Source organism: Mauremys reevesii, linkage group 3 (genome assembly GCF_016161935.1).
Source record: "Mauremys reevesii isolate NIE-2019 linkage group 3, ASM1616193v1, whole genome shotgun sequence".
Lineage (NCBI taxonomy): Eukaryota > Metazoa > Chordata > Testudines > Geoemydidae > Mauremys > Mauremys reevesii.
In genome coordinates this window covers 38,102,021-38,124,068 of record NC_052625.1, presented here as the reverse complement: position 1 = coordinate 38,124,068, position 22,048 = coordinate 38,102,021, and the positions used below count along the sequence as shown (strand labels likewise).

The 22,048-nt window shown below is 43.6% G+C and overlaps 1 long non-coding RNA gene across 1 annotated transcript; it reads right to left on the bottom strand.

Moving 5' to 3' along the window:
• Nucleotides 1–18,235: 18,235 nt before the first annotated feature.
• LOC120400212 lies at nt 18,236–20,493 on the bottom strand. Its single transcript, XR_005595603.1, has 3 exons — nt 20,424–20,493; nt 19,666–19,791; nt 18,236–18,761 (listed from the first exon to the last, which is right to left on the bottom strand). It is a non-coding gene; the product is annotated as an uncharacterized LOC120400212 (long non-coding RNA).
• Between the last annotated feature and the right edge of the window lie 1,555 nt (nt 20,494–22,048).

The window sequence follows — 22,048 nt, the reverse complement described above, 5'->3', positions numbered from 1 at the left end:
ATTTGTGGGAAAGCAGGGCCTCAGCAGCTTTGCATCCTTCTTGCTGTAAGTGATACTCTGAGGTGAACAGTGACTAGTTTGCTATATCTCTGCAGAAGTGCATGTCAAAACACTAGGTTCCACTCTTGTTTCTTTGTTAAAAATCCCCAGCAATCCTTTAATGGGAACATTAGTGTCTGTCTTTTATGTCCTCCGCAACTGCTTATTAGCCTTTAAATTGACTCTTACATTGTTAACTCAAAAGTTATATAGCTTTTATTTCAGAATTAGATGAAACACAAAGCTGCCCAGACCATTCAGAAATTTCCTGTTGTCCTGCAGTAAATTGTGGCAAACCAATGCAATCTGTGTGACAGTACACTGGTGGTTTGGTTTTGTTTTGGCAGGTACTTTTGAATTAATAGGAAACAGGCCTCCTTTGGGAAATTCATTTGTTGCTGGGACTTGGTGATCTGACATGGGTGTGCTGTTATCATTACTTGTGCTTAATGGAGTTTTAGAACTAAGCCTTGCATGCTTTTTATCCTTTAGCTGAAACAGTAGTCTTTGAAACGGTAATGAACTTAATAAAACTGGTGTATTCAATATGGGATTCTCAAATCTATCAGACTTTTTCTTCTCCATACTTTAAAAGTAATCTTTTAAAATAGGCTCTCAACCTTTCCAGACTACTTTCCAGGAGTCTGGGGTATCTAGTGGGTTTCTGGGAACTGGGCGGGCAGAAGCCCACCCAATGCTAAAGGATTCTCCCCCCCGCCTAAGGGGAGGATCTACAGGACCTCCAGAAACCCACTAATTTCGGGGGACAACTAATAAAAAGAACAGGGACAGGAGTGCGGTCAAAAGGTTATAAGCAAGACCAATCAAAGTTTCACCTCACTTTAAAACCACTTGCTTACAAAATCAGACATAAAAAGACAAGTGTCATAGCACACTATTACTGACCAATTGCTTACTTTCTCCTTTTTACCATGTAATAAAATTAATCAATTGGAATATAAGTATTGTACTTATTTCAGTGTATATAGAGCAGTGCAAACAAGTAATTGTATGTTCTTTTTATGTAGCCTGTTGTAAAACTAGGCTAATATCTAGATTTAACATACCCCTTGGAGACCTGCATACCCCCAGGGCTATGTGTACTAAGGATTCCCCTTCATTGATTTAGGTTATGGATCTGTGCTACCTGTTTAATGAGAAGACTAAAACTGACTCAAGATGCATGTCTGAATGGATTGTGCAATATACAGAATAATGTATTCCAGTGGCATGCAACAACCAGAGCCATTGCCCTTTATTAACATACCATAGCTCAAGCTTAAACAGTGAGGCAGCTTCTTTCTGATAACATTCCCAGTTCAGTTGGAAGCTGAAATGCTGTAACTTAAGTAAAGTGCTTGTAGTTTCCACCACAAATCAGACTTTGCTGTATTCCAAAATGTAGGAGACAGCATGTGAACTGTTAGTTTAGGTTAGTTCATATTGTACATTTCTTCCACTATCCCATTTTATTTGTCCACACTAATGGTCTTGAAAAAATAACTCCTTTTATCCCCTCCCCAATAAATTTCTAATCTCTTTAACAATTGCTGAGGTGGGGGATTTAAATCATTTTGTGGCTCTGACAACCTCATATTGAACCAAAGTTAAAGATTTCAGTTCAGTTTGCAAGCGAGGCCTGTTTAGGCATACTTTATCCCATATCTGAACATACCTACTAAAGCTAAATGATTTGCACTGTGTATTGCAAATGGCATAGGTTCCCTTTTCGTTCTACCTCCCAATGACTTTTGAGTGAATTTTCATTTCGTGAGCTCGTATGTGGCTCTTGAGTAACCCCTGCAGGGTGAGTAGGAAACTCTGTTTAACTGCAGCTTTAGCTGACCAAAGAATTGTGTTGACAAGTTCCAACAGGAGTAGCTGTATTCACTATAAGGCTGGAGTCAAGACCTTGAAGGTGGTGGGCAGGAAGAAGAAATATGGGAAGCACTAAATGGATCACAGAGGCCTATCCATTTCTCTCCACCCTCCTTTTTATTTATTTAAAATTCTTGGTAGACAGGTTTTCCCAACCTCACCCAACACTAGTTTTTTCTGGCGTTATGAAGTGGCCTTGAAGTCAGTGGTATAATTATACAGTCTACTGGGCAAGCAGTTAGAATGAACTCTCAATCTTTATGTTTAAAAGTACAAATATTAAACAGTGGGAGATAGGAAAAACTATAAGCAGAGATATAAGCCCCTCCTTCTGCCTGTGTTGTGGAGTGGTAAGGCCAAAGAAGACACTTAGCTATAAAGCCCTTACTGTGCTTTTCTGATGTGTTGGAACTCCTCTTTTTAACTTTTCAATACTAAATTACACAAGAATGGCTAGTTTGTTTGCTAAGGTAGTGACTTTCTCTGGTGGGGAGAGGGGGATGGTTTTGTTCTGATGTTAGGAAAATTACTGTAACTCCCTTTTAAAGCTCTATTTCCATATTGGCAGCAAATCAGTCACCCTAAGCTTGAGCGTGTGTTCTAAAGTGCTTTTATTTAAAAAGAGAGCTCATTTATTTAAAAATAAGGCTCAAATCAAATGGAAAGAATATGACTGTCAAAACTCTTCTATAAAACAGCTTTGCAAAAATATGAAATTTACAAATCAAGCCACAAAAGGTATTTTCCAACTAGTGCATTACTGTCCCCAAACAAATAAAATTGTGCAAGATTGTTCTAAAAGTAAACCACACCTGATCATTTTAGTGCAATGTGCACTATAGGGGTAGTCCCTGCTCCAAAGTTTACAATTAAAAGGTAAAGGAGCAATACATAACATGACAACAATGGTCAAATATTAGTATATCCCTAAACTCTCCCTCTCTAGTTTGCCTACAACAAATTAGCCAGACAACAGCTCTGTTCTGGAAAGAAGATGAAATACAGAGTTAAGAGGGAGATAGTGATGTATTCTGATAGGTAACATTGCAAATGGTAGACTGTTCAACTGGAATTGTGTAATTTTTCTAAAAATCCAGATCATGTTAATTAATTTCTTTATTAGAAAAAGAAATTGCTATGTAAACTCAATCTCTGGCCTGTATTGATTTCTATGAATGTTTGAAAGGTTACTTAGCTGGAATGGCAAAACATGAAACAGTTGAACAAATGTTTTAGTCAGTGAGAAGTTTATTCTTGAGACTGAAGTATGCAAATACAAGTAATCTCAACTTTCTTCTCAAACTAGATCACAATAAATGTGGTAATGGAAGCCTTTTGGGGTGAAAAAGTAAAGATTAACTATAGACAGTTGTGTGGAAAGCAGGCAAAATTACCCAATAAATTGTTTATTGCTGATGGATAGATAACATTTGTTGAATAATTTCTAAGTCCTACAGCACTTGAGAAGGAACTACAGAATAATTTAAACCCTCAGTTTTTCCTCCTTGGTTAATAATATGAATAGAGAGGTAGCTCTAGAAGCACTGAAATTTAAACACAGAAGTCCTGTACCACTGGATTATTACCTGGGTCTTTTCTCAATCGTGTTCACTTAAATATCCACAGTTCTGAGAACTGTTCAAGATAAAGAATTAAAGGGCGACTCTATAACAGTAAGAGGCCTGGTAACTGGTATTGTGATTGGTCTTCAACAGTGCATAAAATCTAGAATAAGATCCATTGTAGTTTACTCACCAGATCGCTGGTGTAGAAACCATTTTCCTCCGGGGCAGGAAAGTGCTAGGAACTGGCCTTTATGATTGCTAAGGTTTTTCTACACATATATGCAAAAAAGGTCCTTTATTTAAGCTCACTTCTAACTCTTCCATGAATAAAAGTCTGTAGCTTAATTTTTAGTTACCTGGATATTCTGTCTCCCCTGGATAAAAGATGATGAGTAGAACTGGCACCTGGATGCTCCAGAAACCTTTGTGGATGGATAATAGCGTGAGGTATGTGGATCTTTTGAGTTTTGCTGTTATCAGATCTTAAATGGGACTCTTATAAAGGTCTATACCTTATACCTGCTCCTCAACTACATGAACATGGAGAGGGGGTTGCAAAAAAAATGGGACCTGTACCCAGACATTTGTTGTTTTACCAGTCTTCTGATTTTTGTTGCTCTTGTTGGAGGAGGGAGGGTACAGTACTTCCATATGTCCATAGTCAGCCCCCTAATTTCACCAGAACTCTTAGTTTATTTTTAGATTTCAGTGTGTACATCTCTTTGCACTGAAATTGTCTGTGTTCAACTCTTGGAACACAGCTGTTTTGCCTCTTGCTGAACTGGTCAGTTGCAAATAAATGGGAGTTGGCCCAGTAGACTGCTGGGTCAAGAGACACTGAACACAGATTTCATAATGCACCGAGGTTAACTCCCAGATTAAATGAAGGTTTCTGCTGTCCCAGTTCCTAATTCTCTTAACTTGTTTCCCTGGAGTATCCTAAAACTTGCCAGCAGCTTTGCCAGAATGCCTATCTTGATTCCCAAATGAAGAGTATAATGTGAAATTAAAGCCTGGGTTTTTAAATGTATTTTTAACCTACATTTAATTAACCTTACACCTGCTGTAGAATTTTCTTTTGTGCTATGAAAGAGCTGGTTCCTTGGGTTTTCATGCATTCTCTGGACATTTCTCAGATGCTGAAATTTTTGTTAAGCCTTTTAACTTAGAGAATGACTCTCCATTTCTATTCATCTTATATCACAGGTCCTCCAAGGTGCATATACATGCTTCCCTTCTGCTCACCCAACTGGAATGTCTACCGAAGAGAATGGATGATCAGTCACACAATTCTTGTATTAATATGAAATATTTAGCACTTCTGTTGTTCTGAAAACACTAATCCTCTCAACATTCCTGGATGGTAACATAATGTAAATTGGGAATAAGTGACACGCCAAAGGTCCCCCATGCAGTATCAGAGCTGGGATTGTAATACAGGAGTTTCTAGCTCCTAGTCTAGTGCATAGGCTCTGTCCAAGCAAACCTTTGTCACTGCAAGGCAAACATAGATCATATTCTAGAAATCCATTTTTATTGAAAACATACAGAAGGTTCGCATTTAATTGCACTTCACTAATGTCTCAGGATAGCAACTTAAATGGCTATATGCTCAGCCTGAAGATGTGCACATCCTCCGTGGGGGAATGTAATGGATCCCATTTGTTATGGTTACGAACAGTTGTAAAATCAAAGATGTTTATTATGCTGCTTCTCCAATGAAGCCAATTTGGCTTCCTTTGTTCAGAAACTACAAATATCTGTCCTGGTAAGAGGCATGCTCTGGCACTAGTGTGTTGTGTTCTGATTGTTTATGCACATACAAATGGAATTCCCTAGTGTATGAAATAGTGTTGGGTGGAGGGGAAATGAGAGCCTCATGGAACAATCTATATTCAAGTCTGTTAAATTGAACCTGAACGTTTTGCATTCAGTTTGGCTGTACTCCATTCTGGGTAAGGCACCTGGAAAGATTGGAGAAGGGATGGCTTCTTGGAAAAGCCTGTGCCCCTGGACCCTATTGCTGGTACAAGGTGGCCACTTCCTGGTCCCTGAAGGGACATCAGTGCTGAACTCCAGCTGGGAGACTTTCTGTGCTAGTGTTACAACGTAAACATCAAGTCATGGCATGGGTAAACTACAGAGTTTATCTCACTTTGTGCTTACCTCTCAAACGTCTTTTGGCTGTGCCTACCCCTTTAAATATCACTAAATCCAGCTGCATAAGAAAAAAACACTCTAGGCATCTACCTGGCAAATTGTTTAGCAGCAAAGTGGTTAAAGAGAGAGCAAATTGGTGCTTTTTTCTTTTGTGAGTGAGCTTTTTTAATGGTATCTTAATAGATTTAGAAATAGCACACAGGCTAATAATATTCAAACAGTGTGCTGCATAACAGTTGTGTATTTTGCAAGCACATTATAAAAATGAATATCACAAACCAGGTATCTCATTTTGTGTGATATATTTCTATTGGCAAAAATATATATTGGAATACATATCTGAAGGCTAATAATTTTATAGCCTTTACACTACCATGGATATTATCAGTATATGCAACTGAGGGCAATAGAAGGTTGCACTAATAAAACATTTTTTTCTCCTGCACATATGAACAACCACATGAAGATGTTAGGGGAGAGGGAGAATACACAGGAGATCTCTAGCCCCATTGAGGAGGACATCAACAGCTCAGTAAACAGTCCCCCTCAGTTTTCTAATGCAAATGAAGGCCAAAAGGAGGGCAAGAAAGACATTCCTGAGGAAACTAACTTTCCCACCCAGGACACATTGGCAGGGCTATTGCGCTTTATATGTCCGCATCTTTTCTGGAGCACTGAGAAGGATAATCTGCTAGGGTGAGTAGAAAGCATCAATTTCTGGTGGGGTTGGTGGATGTCAGCCCTTACAATTTGCTGTACTTCTAAATAAATTTTAGAAAAATACCTGACTGAGTACAATTCACTGTTATACACCTTATTGTAATAATGAGATATTTTAGAGAGGAAGCTTTTAAACCACTTGTAAATATCACCACTTGCAAAAGTGAAATGGAATACCACAGCATCGAAATGTACTGAGGCAATACAAAGCTTCTGCACCATGGAGCTGAGATGACTTGATGCCCCAGTGTGAGTTTCGGGGAGACTGGCAGTCGCTAGGCTAAGTAATGTGCAGTAACAAATCTTTGAAAACTGATTCATTGTTAATAAAAGTATTAGGTGGGATGAGGTTTGTTACAGATTATCTGTAAATTCACATTGCTGTAAATATGTGCATGGTATTTAAGGTATCCCTACACCTCCAACTATCAGTGTATGTTTTAAACCTGAAAGGTCTTAGCAGGATCTAGTGCATGGTGTCATCAGAGCATCAACCACAGCAGAGGTATATCTTTCCCTAAGGGAGACCAGGGCTCTTGGAGAAGAGATGCTGTGTGCAATGGGGAAGGGAGATGGGTCCATGCCCACAACTTTTCTTGATTTTATCATGTTGCAAGAGCATGGCTCTGTTGTATGTACTTTGTAACATACTCTTTAAGATACCCAAGCCAGGAAGAGGGTCCTGCTCAGTTCTGTGTTGGATACTTAAAAATGTTTTTCTAGTCATTGGAGACAAGGGGGAATGTAACAGCCAGCACTTCCTCTGCCCCCAGTTTGCAAACGAGAGAGCCACTAGAAGGAGTTGAGGAGAACTTCAGTCCGGTGGCTGGGCAGTCAGCACCCGAGGACCTGAGTTTCGGTGACAAGAAGGATTATGAGAACAACCCTTAGAAGAGACTCAGGTAAAACGGGTTAGGAACCATTTTTCTCTCAAAAGCATTTGGCACAGCACATCTACTTTGCTTGTGGTTTTATGCTGATTTTAACTCTTATCCTTGTAGGTTATTTATATTTCCAGGATTGTGCCCTATGATGACTATCAGTTATTTAATCTGTTTTATTGTAAATTGCCTAGGACTCTTTGGTAGCTGCAGTATAAATTATTATTAAATTGACATAGTTCTTACCATCATACAAAGTGTGAGGGCCCAAAATTAGCTCGATCCAGTCCTGAGAAACTCATGCTCACAAAAGTGTAGATTCATCTTCTGTCTTTCCCTTAGCCATAAGAGAAGGAATGTGTGTCCCAGATGTGGTGATCCAGTCATGTCAAACCTTTTCCTGTGTTGGAAGTGTGCTCCTAAACAGGGGTGTCCCCATTGGCAAATGAGCCAAAGAAGTGATGCAGTATATGAAATTCTAGTTTCTACTGTTGGAGATGTGAGTGCCTGGTTGTTTTTTTTAATGGTTTTATAGAGACAGTGTTTTATAACCTGGAATGCTGTCATTGCCAGCAGCGTATTATTGCCTAGGCCGATAAGGCCTAGGACGGCAAATTTGCAGGGGCAGCAAATTTATAAAAGCAGCATTTTTGTAATCATGGCATCAATGACACTGCAATTCTACCAATCATAGCGCGTATTGAAACCACTAATGATGGCGCAACGCCATTTAGTAAACATACTCGCGAGAATCCTAAATGTTAATAATATGACCAGAAGGAAGAAATTAAGTGGTTCTCAGTTTTGGATCCATGCGCGGTCCCGCGCTACAAGCAAAATCATGCTATACAGACGTGCGTTCAAGTGAGGGTCAGCTGTACTTGTAATTTTATTTATAATAAAACCTGTAAATGTTCAATTATTTTAATGATATTTAGATTAATTTTAGTTCAAAAGAATTTGTAAAAAAACTAAAAAAAGTTCATATGGGGCTGGAGACGGCAATTATTTCAGGGCCTAGGGGTGGCAAAATCATTAATCCGCCACTGGTAGTTGCATGTTGTTTTGCTAACTTGCAGCACCCAAAACTAATTGGAAAGAACAAATGTTTAAATATTGTGGAATTCATGGGGATCAAACTGATGATTGGACACACACAAATCCAGATTGTAAGCAAGGAAAGCAGTAAGTGTCCTAATAATAGGTACCCTAAAACAAAGCATGTTGGAAATAACCACAGAACTACTAGAAGGAGAGCAGAGTGTCTGCCAATTCTAATGTGACAAAAACAAAAACATGACAGTTCACAAGATTTCTTGATTGTGTCAATGTGCTTGGTGCAACAAAGGGAGAGCATCTTGGAAGCTGAAAACCACAGCATGTAACTAGCACTATTGGTTTGGCCACAAGAAGGGAAAAGGCAGTGGAGAATGTAAACACCATTATAAACAACTTCCCCTTCCACAGCCATGGTGCCATAAAGAGTGTCCAATATAAAAAATAATCCACTTCAGAGTTTAACAAAAGTAACGACAAGAAAAGGTTAAGTTTTTTAATTGCTGCTTGTATTTCAGAAAAGAAATGGAAGATATTAATGATATTAATACAGTTGAACCCTGTTATGTCGCCGGCCTAGGGGTTTGCCAAAAAGCGTCGAGATAACCGATGATCGAGATATCCACCCCCCCACCCCTGAACTCCCCTGCCCTCTCTCCAACACCCCCTCCCTGCCACCTTACCGCGCTGCCTGCACGTGGCTGGATCTGGCGAAGCGGGACGGGGAAGCGGGGCCAGGCGGCCGTGGACGGGACCCGGAGCCGGGCAGCCAAAGAAGCGGACCCGTAAGCGGGCCGGGCGGCAGGCGGCGGGAGCGGGTAAGCGGGCCGGGCGGGCAGGCGGCGGGACCGTAAGCGGGCGGGCGGCAGGCGGCGGGACCGGGTAAGCGGGCCGGGCGGGCGGGCGGCAGGCGTATGCGGGTCGGGCGGGCGGGCGGGCAGGCGGCGGGACCGGTATGCGGGCCGGGCGGGCGGGCGCGGCGGGCCGGGCGGACGGGCGGGCGCGGCGGGACGCGGGAGCCGGGCGGCTGGGGACGCGGGAGCTGGGCGGCTGGGGCTGGGAGCCGGGCGGCCGGGACGCGGGCGGAGCCGGGCGGCCGGGACGCGGGCCAGGGCAGGAGTCGCGCGGCTGGGGACGCGGGGCCAGGGCAGGAGTCGCGTGGCCGGGGAGGGATGCGGCAGGAGCCAGGCAGGGCCGCCGCCGGAGTTAGTAGTTTACCGGTAAGTGGCAAATTCGGCGCTCTTCTGTGCTCGAGATATTAGGGTTCGGCGAGATTAAAGAATCGACATAACCGATGAGAAACCGATAAGACAAAGAGGGAGTTTGGCGGTTCCACTTCTAAAACGTCGACTTAATACGATTGGCAAGTTAACCGAGGTCGAGATAAATGGGTTCGACTGTAATTGTCTTTCAAGTTAGAATGTTCAGGAGCACTAAACTATTCATTTGGGGCCTAATCCTATGAAATGTTTAGTGTAGCTTTAATTCTCAGTGAGTGGTCAGCATGTCTCAGGAGCAGGCCCTGGAATATAGTAATGGTGTGTGTGTGTGTGTGTGTGAGATCTGCTGCAGGATTTTGAGTCTTTAATGACAAGGTTTTCTTCTTGCTACTCAACTGTCAATCTTTCATAATACCAGCAATACACTTGGGCTGTTGCATTTGTGTTTGAATCCTAGTGGTGCAGAGAGAGGGGGAAGTGAATTCTACATTGTTATTGCAGCTGTGCATGTCAGTATTAGAGCTGGCAAATAGAGCGAAATTCACTTCATGCAGAGGGCCTACATAAGGCCTGTATATTGCTAAAGTCCAACTTCAACCTTAAGCCCGCTGTTAAGTTGTGCAGAGACCTATGGGGTTTGCCCATAGTGAGTGTAGTGGGGAATTATTCACTCAGTTTATGGAGGGAGGTGAGGGAAGGCGGCATTGTAATATTTGATAAATATGAAATATCATTCTTCCTAATTCAACCAGTGTATTCAATACTGAGGGTGAGTGGTCTCATGAAATGAGAGATGACCACAGACTTTCAGACAACTCCTTTGGTGAAGTTGGAGGAAGTCTGGCTAGCTCTTTCCAAAAGGATGCTTTAGTTCTCTGGGTGCCAACACGGCTGGGTTCTTTGTGGACACCACAGCAGTATTTCTGATCTTGCTGGAATTAGGGGGCCCTGGAAATCTGGTGAGAGCCTGCTCTTGTAAGATTTCCAGTGCAGCTTTGCAGGTGGGGAAGACCTGGGTGAGAATCTGAATTTTAGTGCACTCCTCTGTAGTGAACCTATGACTCTTTTCAGGTTCGCCTGTTCCAAGATGTTTAAGGTCTTAGCTCCAAGCGTAATGCCCCTTCATAGTGTGCCACTCATACATCCACAGGACATATTCGATCCTTTTTGGCTGTTAACTGTACCTTTATGTATACACATTGATGTAATTCCAAAGTGTATCCTTGGTATCTTTGAACTCCTTAGGCAGCATCTGCCTGAGAAGGAGTCACAGATAGGGGTGACTTCTAATTAAAAGCAGTACATCAGCATGAAAATTGGCCTTAATTAATATTTTAAAGCTAATTCCCTGAGTCTGTCGTCCTTTCTTTCTGAACTTTCAGTAGTTTCCTAAGAATCTTTGCCTGTGCTTAGAGGCTGTCACTCTTTGAAAGATGTGCTTCAGGGTTGACAAGTCTTTGTCTCACTGTGCCATGTGGGCACTTTGTCAAGAAGCTGAGGACCAGACCTTGGGCCACAGTGTCCCCTGATTTGCATGGGGAGGGAATCCTCGATCGTTCCCTGTAGAATGGGGACTTAGCTGCTGATGTCTCTTGCACTTTCCCGTTCTCCCCACCCCAATTCTGCCGTAGTGCTCTGTGGAATAATGAGACAGGGACTGAGCAGACCATAGTGGTGAGCTGTATGGGAGAAACGCACATCATCCCCTTTCCAACCTGCAGATCCTACCCAGAAAAGATAATATAACCTCAGACTGTATTAGCTTTTACTTGTATCTCCCTTGGGTCCAATGGAGGTGTGGGTGTCACACTGTCAGATGAGCCCAACTGTGGTCCTGAGTAGATGTGCATGCAAAGAGCTTGTACATCAATGATCCTGGCCTGTGGATTCTCTGGGATCAACCTGGGGTGTGCACTGCACCCTTTTTGGTGAGCTAGGGAAAAAACCCTACTCCCACCAGAGGAAAAATCTGAGGGAATCTTTATGCTAAATTTCTTCCTGTGGCTTTTAATGTACGAGGCGACTATTTGGGCCCTAGCATACATAAGCTCTAGCAAGATGGAGCATTGAATGTTGTGTCCTTTGCATATGGTCTCTTGGGGCTGCAGCTCTGGATTAAAGATGGGAGGTTGCACTTTGGACACCCAAATATATCCCGATTCTTAGCAGAGTAGTCCAGTGGATAGGGAGCCAAGAGACCAGGGTTCCAGTCATTGCGGTGCTGCTGATTCGCTGGGTGACACCATGCAGCCTTTGCCTCTCTTCTGTGTCTCGTTTTCCCCAGGTGTTAAATGAGGGCACCCACCTTTGTAAAGTACTTTGAGGGTATGTCTACACTGCAGTTAAAAACCTGCAGCTGGCCCTTGTCAGGTGACTCAGTTTTGGGAGTCTCAGTTTTGGGGGGAGGGGCTGTTTAATTGCAACATAAATGTTCAGGCTTGGGCTGGAGCCTGGGCTCTAGGACCCTGCAAGTAGGGAGGATCCCTGAGTTCGGGCTCCAGCCTGAGCCCAAACGCCTACACAGCAATTTTTAGCTGTGAGTCAGCTGACCTGGGCTTTTATCCCCATACAGATGTACCCTGAGAGCTACAGATTAAAAGCACAATATAAACGTTAACCATATAATGTTGCTTTATGGGCATATCCACTTCAACAGTTTTAAGGGGACACTCCTCCATAGGCATTTTACCTTTAGATGAGTGACAGACTCCACCAATTTGGTTGATTTTAATATACCTTCTCTACACGCATGTATATCATACATCATTTGAAAGCTTCTTATGTCTACTTTAAGATGAGGTATGATGTGGAGCTGTCAAGTGGTGCTGTTACCACATAAATGGGGATAAATAATGACACCATCAACACATTAAAATGACCACTTTGAAATATGGTCATTCATTTCTGTTAGTTTAATGACTCCCTGTATTATTTCAAGAAAGAAATGTGGATTTCTTTGTGACCTTAGAGCATAAAACAAAATCTAATAAATTTGTACATGTGTCATTGAAATGTAATAGCAACCGTGACATTTCTAGTCAACATCATCATCTTGTTCATCATTATGATCTCTGTCAAGAGAGTGCATGGGTTACCACAGTCTTCATTGCCTTGCTGGGTACACAGTTCTGTGCGGGGAAGATTGTTCTTACTACAGACACAGTTGATTGTGCAGCAGCACCTACTGGTACAGCCATAAATAAGATCTTGTAGATGCTCAGGTGCCATTGGTCCCTAGAAGAATACAGGAAGTAGTTCTTCTTCAAGTGATTGCTCATGTCCATTCAACTTAGGTGAGTGTGTGCTCGCCACATGCACTGGTGCTGGAAGTTTTTCCCTCAGCAGTATCCGTAGAGGGCCATCTCCTGCACCCCCTGGAGTGGCACCACCGGTGCCCCCCACCCTCAGTTCCTTGCTGCCAGTGATGGTGCTGGAACTGTTGCTGCTTCAGTGAGTGCTGTAGCCGCTCATTTGTACGAAGTAGTTATCTCCTGTATTATACTGTATATAGTTTTCTGTAAGTGTTTATAAATCCCTTTTTTTTGCCAACCGCCTTTCTACTTTCCTCCCTTCGTTGGCATCTATAACATCGGACCAATGGGTCCTCAGAATGGTGGTGCGGGGTTACACCCTTCATTTGCTTTCTACTCCTTCTTCCTACCCTTCTTCCCCCTCCCTCTTCAGGGACCCTTCTCAAGAGAGTCTCCTCGCGCAGGAGGTAGAGGGGTTACTGCATCTAGGTGCGGTCAAGGGCGGTTCCAGGCACCAGCGCAGTAAGCGCATGCCTGGGGCGGCAAGCCAGGGGGGGCGGCCTGGCGGTCGCTTTGAGGGTGGCAGTCAGTAGTCTTTGGCAGCATGCCTGCGGGAGGTCTGCCAGTCTCGCAGCTTCAGCGGCAATTTGGCGGGAACACCGAAGGCGCAGGACCAGCATATCACCTGCAGAAACGCTGCCGAATCCACATGATCAGCAGACCGAAGGTCACCTGACTGCCGGGCTTGGGGCGGCAAAAAAAATAGAGTCGCCCCGGGTGCGGTGGAGATCGTTCTTCCAGAGTTCAGGAACAGGGGGTTCTATTCCTGTTACTTTTTAATCCCAAAGGCCAAGCGTGGTCTATGACCTATCCTGGACTTGCAAGACCTGAACTGCTTCCTACCAAAGCTGAACTTCCGCATGGTCTCCCTGGCCTTCATCACCCCCTCCCTGGATCCGGGAGACTGGTACGCCGACCTTGATCTGAAAGATGCGTACTTTCACATCGCCATCTTCATGGAACACAGACGCTTCCTCCGATTTATGGTAGGTCCCAACCACTATCAGTTTGCGGTCCTCCCATTTGGCCTAGCAATAGCACCGCAGATACTAAGTGCATGTTGGTAGTGGCTGCCTACCTCAGACGTTGGGGTGTCCAGATCTACCCGTACCTCAGCAACTGGCTAGTCAAGGGCAGAGCCAGGTCCCGGGTCCAAAGGGCTGTCGCGATGCTGTTTGCCCCCTGCCGTTGCCTCGGCCTGTTGGTGAATGACAAAAAAATCCACGTTAGTTCTGGTACAGAAGCTAGCATGCATCGGAGCGGTGCTCGACTCAACTTGCGCCAGGGCATTCCTGCCTCTGGAGAAATTCAGGGCACTGACGGACCTCATCGCGGAAGTCTCCGTGTTTCCCCTGACCACGGCCAGGGTTTGCCTGCGCCTACTAGGTCACGCACACCTAAGATGAATGGACATGAGCAACACATCTCAAAGAACACCAGTTATGGAAAAGGTAACTGTCTTTTCATCATTTACACTTTTTCTTCCATGTTGCAATGATTTATCTATGTGTGAAGACATCCAAATCTTCGTTTGCTCTTTGACATGCTCTTCAAAACTGTCCTTATTTGGTAGGAGTTTGACCAATAACTTGTCCTTTTTGATGGCTAGAGTGAGGCGCAAGCAATTCAGTTCTCTGTGAGTCTCCTTTTCTTTCTCGCTGTAGTCATATTGCACTGGTACCAGTTTCCTTGCTGCAGAAATTGTGGCTTGTTCATCACTCTCCCAATTTGGCAAGATCCCTTAAGCCCTAAGCTCCCTTTGTTTTGACAACATTGAACACAGATTTTTCCACAGAGGCACATTTATGTTACTGTGTGTACAGCAGGCAGTATGTTGCAGAAGTCAGGAGTGAGTGCATCACAAATTACATGTACAGATATGAAGCAATACTTGTCAGTTGTACTGGTAATGGTGCATGTTTCAATCTACATGTTATCTGTGTGTTCCATTTTTGGAAAGTAGCGAACAGTAAGGACCAAAACATCTGTATCAGATGACCTAATTACTATGGTTTCTTTGCCACCAAGAGACCCAAAAGCACAGAGAGCATGCAGAACAAGCATCCTTTGTGTCTGCTTCCTTCTGAGTACTGTACAAGTCTTGGGCTTCTTCAGCACCTCTGCTGGTGATAGACTTTGTTACTTCACCATTGGAAAAACCTCCAGCAAGAAGGAGTGTTTGTTTGTCTTGGGTGTGCTCCTACATTCTCAGGTGCATTTTGAACCGTATATTCACAGAGGAATTTTACAAGTGGCAAGGTCTTCTTCACCATATCAGAAAAAGTTTTGATGCCAGATTTTTGGACTGGTCTGAAGAAGCTATGTGTCCCTTCAGAATGAAATGCACCTTTCACAAATCTCTCCATTTGTTCTTCATCAGCATCTGCTATTTTCAGTAAAGCCTCTTGTACATCTAATGTTCCATGCAGTACAGTAGATAGGTTGATAAGCACCTCTGGATGCACCTTGTGGAACTCCTTACCTGAGGAGGTTGTGAAGGCTAGGACTATAACAATGTTTAAAAGGGGACTGGATAAATTCATGGTGGCTAAGTCCATAAATGGCTATTAGCTAGGATGGGTAAGAATGGTGTCCCTAGCCTCTGTTCATCAGAGGATGGAGATGGATGGCAGGAGAGAGATCACTTGATCATTGCCTGTTAGGTTCACTCCCTCTGGGGCACCTGGCATTGGCCACTGTCGGTAGACAGATACTGGGCTAGATGGACCTTTGGTCTGACCCGGTACGGCCATTCTTATGTTCTTATGTGAATCAGTGTCAAATGGGTTTTCATATTGTTGATGACAGGGTTGGTAAGAACTGTAACAAGGTCTGCATCCTCTTCCAATGCAGAGACAAGGACTTGTTTTTGGACTTTGTCTTCACCACTTCTTGTTTGGCCATTTCTTTCTCTCATAGCTTTTGCATATTCATAATATAAAGCAGTATATTGTCATCTCTAACAGAAATACGGACCTGCACATAAGTGTCACTGTATTGAAAAGCTAGTTTCTAAAATATTTCGAAGGCTAGTACTGAATGCTTTGGCAATTACTAATTAAAACCTTCTGCAGACTAGATGCTACATTGCATGTACAAAAACTTGCAAATGGAGAAACATTACAGTGGAAATTCACCTACATTTAAATCTATCCACTATGCAGTACAAACTATTGGCATGCATTCGACTGCCACTGGTGCACAACCTTCAGTATGAGACCGATCTAGTCAGCAAATTTCAATTGAAAATATAGAAGACTATTATCACTTGTGAGATACTTTGACAATTAACAATATGTGATATAAAAACATTTCATGTTAGTATATTGCAAAACATAGATATTTGCCATTTTTCTCACATGCTAAATAGCTTCATCATTTCTAAAAGAAAAAAAACTTGCCCATGAAAACTAATATTTTAATATTATTAAATATTGGTAGCTTTGACCAATAACCACCACATTAAGGTGTTGAAATTAACTTAAAAAGTAAAAACCATCGTCATAGTCATGTTGCAGTATTATTAGAACTGTGCAAAATATGACACTTTCTCATTTGGGGTACCAGTGTTTCACCTAAGCTACAGGCTTATGGCTACAATTGACAGTTCCACGTCATACTTCACCTAAATGTACATAAAATAAGCTTTCAAATGATATATGATGTAGGTGTGTGTAGGTTGCTTGGGTACGTTAAATGGCAAAAATATGGCCCTTTTTGGAGAATTGCCATGTCTAGAAGAGCACTTCCATATTTCTGGCTTCCTCCAGTAAGGGTCACACCCAGGAGACATAGAGCACAGACCAGACCCTGTGATTCCATGACAAGGGGTAAAGCAAGTACCTCCCAGGGTGTAGCTTACCCCAGATTCATAGTTCTTCTATGCTAGGGGCTTGTACTGGTGCAGCTACCTCAGTGGCTACCGACTGATGGCTGAAATTGGGGGAATTCCACAATGTAAACAAGACCTAAATCAACATTAATTTAGATGGATTCCCTCCCTATCCATGATGTGTAAACTATGCTGAGAGAGAACTGTAGGGCACAGCTGCACCAGAGCTATATAGTAAAAGTAGTAGAAAGCTGTGATGAGTGGGTTCTGCATGCTGAACTTCCCATTCACTCACTCCACTCACTCTTCCTCTTGCAATGATAGAGTGATGAATAGGAGGGTCCCCAAGTGCAGATTTTCTGTCCTTTTGTCGGAATAACCTGAACAGGCACTTTTGTGGTCCCCAAGAATATCTTATGACTCATTTATTTAGCAGATATATTTAAAAAGAAGGTGCCCACATTAATGTAGATATTTCACAGGCAGTGAAATTCTACTTGATTCATAATGAATGCCAATGTTCGCAATTATCACTTAGTATGTTTCCTTTAAGTCTTTCCAAAATCTGTGATATTTTTATTTTTCAAGATGCAAAAGGAGTGACACTAATGAGGAACGGAGTCCCCCACTCCTCTCCTGCTTTCTCCCACACTCCAACAGAATGAGTAGTTCAGTCATTTTCTAAACCCAGAGCACCAAATTCTATCCTGACTTATGTTGCATTAAAGCCAGTGACAGTCAATACCATCTAGCTCCAAACAAGGGGGACTGCAACTAGAACATTCCCAAGGAGAAAAACTGCTGCTGAAGTTTCCTGCACGACATCAGACTTGGAGTCTGAAAGGAATTTTTCAGCTGTTTTTCACCAGAGCTTCTCCCATGGCTTCCAAGGTTGTTGCTAAGGTCACACTTTCAAGTTATTGCAAAAATTCTTTAGTGCTCTGGGGTTTTCTAGGATGTTTAAATCTGATTAGCAAACAAGAAACAAACCCATGGGGGGAAATATTCTAACCTATACATGTACTTCTGCTGCTCCTATTCTAACAGTGGCATTGGCATGATGTCTCTTTTAGCAGCAACAAATTGCCCTTGTACTCTTATATTTTCAGAAAAGGATAGATTCCCATAGCCACAAACACAATTCTAGGGGGAAAAAATCAACCTCTTATTTTTTTCCTAGTAGTTAACTATGTGACTGTATTTGTTTTACTTGCTATCCTTTATGTATCAAAAAGGTTTTGTTTAGGGAAGGTGGAGTTCTTGGCATTATTTTTTATATCTCTACATGTTTTGTGAAATGCTGGCGGAAACTTATTGTAATATTAATTGAATCGTATTTGATGTAAGGCTTTAAATGAGCAGCAAAAATTATGTAAATTAATGGCGAAAACCTTTTATTCAAAGGTATTTAAAATTCCAGGGCATGTTCAAATATGGATGAAACACCAGAGCACATGTGTGATAATGCGCTGAGGATTTACACATAAACTTTGCAAAATTGTTTACACATGCACACTGATTTGAAGCAGAGTGAAAAGACTATAACGGCCATGTTATCGCACTCAGAGCGGGTGAAAGGATGAGCTATGCTATACTGGGAGGAGTTTGTTAGACCACTACCCAAAAGACTGATACATCCATTGTCCGTGCATAGGCAGGAAAAATCTTTAAGGGGTGAAAATGACAGGTCCACATCACTGCCTTTAATATTTCCTTGTGCTGTGTTTGGACATTCCTGCATAGCAGCCTTTGATGTTTCTTTGGAGTGTGTTTTGATGTTGAATTAAAGTCCCTGTCCCAGCTGAAAGTTTGCTTGGTTCACTTGATGATTTAGGCCAGATTAACCATGTAAGTGTCAGCCTTACACAAGGTACAAAATGATGAGTCCCTACCCTGGAAAGCTTACATTTGAAAAGTCAAAGAGTAGACAGGCTGCCTTGGAAAGCCCAGAGGAGGGAATAACTAGGATTTTGAAACTGCTGTTATTAAATATTTACTTGTCATCTCATTGGCATCATAGGAGAAATGAGTCTTTTGGAGGAGAGGATAGTGGCTTTGGGGTGCTGTAACTGGGAGGCTACTCTTCGCATAGAGGTCACCTGGGAAAAAGGTATAAAAAGACTGTTATGGGAAAAGCAAATCAGCAGGGCATTGATGCTGGCATTAGTGATGGAGCACTGGGGCTGCTGAGATAAGAGACCAGGTCTAAGAGGCAGGCTGGGATGGCAACGCCCATAATCCTATAAAAATTACACAAAATAGCTGGGAGTGTAAGGGCAAGTGCTGGATTCTTTCCCTGTTTCAAGGCGCATTCACTGAATTATCTCATGAACCATGAGCACCTTGGTATTCTTTGGAAGTTTCTCATATATTGGCAAGTCTGACTTGATCATTATTACTTATTTTGTTTACTAGTATTATTGTAACACACAGGGTATGTCTGTGCTGCAATTAAATGCCCACAGCGGGCCTGTGCCAGCTAACTTGGGCTTGCAGGGCTCAGGCGAAGGGTGTGGACACATGGGCTCAGATTGGAGCCCGGGGTCCAGGACCCCCTGAGAGGGGAGGGTCCCAGAGCTTGGGCTCCAGGGAGACCCCAATGTCTACACCACAATTAAACAATTCCTGAGCCTGAGACTCAGTCAGCTGGCACAGGGCAGCCGCAGGTTGCTGCATAGATAGAGTCATACAGGCCCTAGTCAGGGATTAAGATCCATTGTGCTTCTTTTGGGAGACTAAGCTCTGAGACTGACTTAAATGTGCCTGGGTATTTAAAGGTCAATGTGTGGTGTTGTGCTGGTCCAGTCATTCTAGGGGGACATCTTGCAGGCTGCTTGATTCCTGGAATGGCTTTCGTGACTGATACTGAAGACAGCCAGAAACCTTCTGATCCAGCTGGCAAGAGGAACCTCTCTACAGAGCCTGGATGTCAGAAATGGAGATTCAAGTGGCAACTTCACTGCAGTGACTGGCTGTCATTGGGATAAAGAGCAACTTTCTCACTGAACTATGAGTTGTTGTAGACATGTGTGGTCTGACTCGCAGAGGAAGTGGTGGCGGTGGGAACCAGAGTCCAGTACCGAATGGGTACATACAACAGGAGCCATCTTCTGGGTTTTGCAGCTAGTTCTGGAAATAAAATAAAGGAGAACACAGCAGGGTGAGATAGGGTTATATTTGATATGCAGTGCCTGGAAACAAGAGGCAAGTCTCAATTTGTGTCCAGCTGCTTACGGATTACCACCCAACATAGTATTATCATTCTACCCTCAGGGAGCTCATCCTATGAAAAGAGTTATTGATGGCTGATCTCAACATTTTTCAGGCCTGAGCTCATTGTTGAGGATCTACCCAAAGCTTTTCTGATTTCAAAGTAAAATATTTTTCATTTTTGTTTTTTTTCCTCCTAGGACAGGCACAGAAGCAACTCATCAGCCAGTACCCCGTTGTGGGTCGATGTGGGGTGAGGAAACGTCTGTCTTTTCTGGGGCCTAGCCCTCCAGCCAGTTCACTTAAAAGTGCAGAGTCTGCTTCTGGGGTAGCCAAGTCCAGCTGTAACTGGTCAGGCCCCAGCTGGCTTCCCCTAGCTGTCCTCTTCCGAGTCCCTTTGCCTAGCTGCCCCTGGGCTAGCAGCAAAGTCCTTCTAAATCAGAGACTCGCCCTCTTTTTCTGTAGAGCTGCAGATCCCACGGCTTCTCCCTGGTCCCTCAGTAGAACTCCAAAATTCCAAGGCAACTAAATTCTAACAAAACATCTTTCACCTCTCTCTGGGCTTGAGCCTCTCATCCTTTTGGGCTCAGTCAACTCTCATCCCAGTTCAGAAGATTCTCCCAGTCCCCCTTCCTGGAGCTGGGCTTGTGCTTCATATGTTTTTTTCTTAAACAGGAGCCGCCCAGCTCTGATTCTCAGAGCTTGGTTGTTAGGCAGCCAGCTGCCCACTCAGCTGTCCCCCTTTCCTAATTAATCCTAAAAGAGGAAGGATGGTCAGCTGACCAGCCTCCTCCTGCTACTGTATACTCAGTGATGAGGAAGGAGGTCCCCTTGTCCCAGCACATCCCCGATTGGTTGAGTAAGAGGGGAGCCTAGCCCCATCCTCTCTGCAAGACTCTTGGTCTTGGGCCTTCAAAGATACGGTTACAGGGTTTTCTCCCAAGCCTCACTTAATCCTGCTACCACTTTTCTCTGTCAGTAACTCCTAGGACTTCATATATATACTGCACCTTTCAAACCTTAAGGGGCAAGCCATGTGACAGGGTAGGCTCACCACTAAGCACCACTGCCCTTAAAGGAAGACTATCCTGTCACATTCCCTTTTGCTCAGAATCTAAATTCTGATATAAATCATCTTTTTAAAGCTTTCTATGCAGAGAACTGGGTAGCTATGGACAAATATTTTTAATACAAGTGATTTTATTTAATTTGTAAGAAGTTATCATTCCAGTTACGTACGGTGAATCAACCTGTTTTTTCATGCCCTGATGGGTCAACCATTCAAGTCCAATTAATTAACTGAATGTCATATTCTATCCTATTGATAGAAGCAAGGTCATTTAGTCATCAGCTCAGAGCATCAGAGCTGGGATATCTGTCATTTGAAGAGTAATTCTGCATCTTTTGTGGAGACAAAGGTTTTCAGATTGTCACAAGTGTTCATACCCAAGGTAAAACAAATCATTTGCCATTCTCAGGAAATCATCTAACTTTTTAGCCTAATCTGAAAACACCTTATGGAAATTTTATAGCACAAATCCAACATATAGAGCAGTGGTTTTCAAACTTTTTTTCTTGGGACCTAGTTGAAGAAAATTGTGGATGCCTGCAACGCAACGGAGCTGGGGATGATGGGTTTGGGATGTGGGAGGGGGCTCTGAGCTGGGGCAGTGGGTTCGGGTGCACGTGCAGAAGGGAGTCAGGACTCTGGGCTGGGTGTGCAGGCTCTGGGGTGGGGCTGGGGATCAGGGGTTTGGGGTGCAGGAGCGGGATCCAGGTTTGGAGGGGCTCAGGGCTGGTGCAGGGGGTTGGGGCGCAGGCTTCCCTTGGGTAGATACCAGTCAGTGGTGCAGTGGGGGTGCTAAGGCAGGCTTCCTGCCTGTCCTGGCACTGTGGACCATGCTGCACCCTGGAAGCAGCCAGCAGCATATTTGGCTCATAGGCAGAGGCACACAAGTGGCTCTGTGTGGCTCTCACCCACAAGCACCGCCCTCAGCGCCCATTGGCTGGGAACTGGCCAATGTGACTGCGGAGCCAGTGCTCTGGGCAGGAGCAGCGTGCAGAGCCCCGTGGCCCCCCTGGCTAGGAGCCAGACCTGCTGCTGGCCGCTTCCAGGGTGCAGCACGCTGTTAGCCGGGCAGCACCACCAACGGGACTTTTAATCCCCATTAATCAA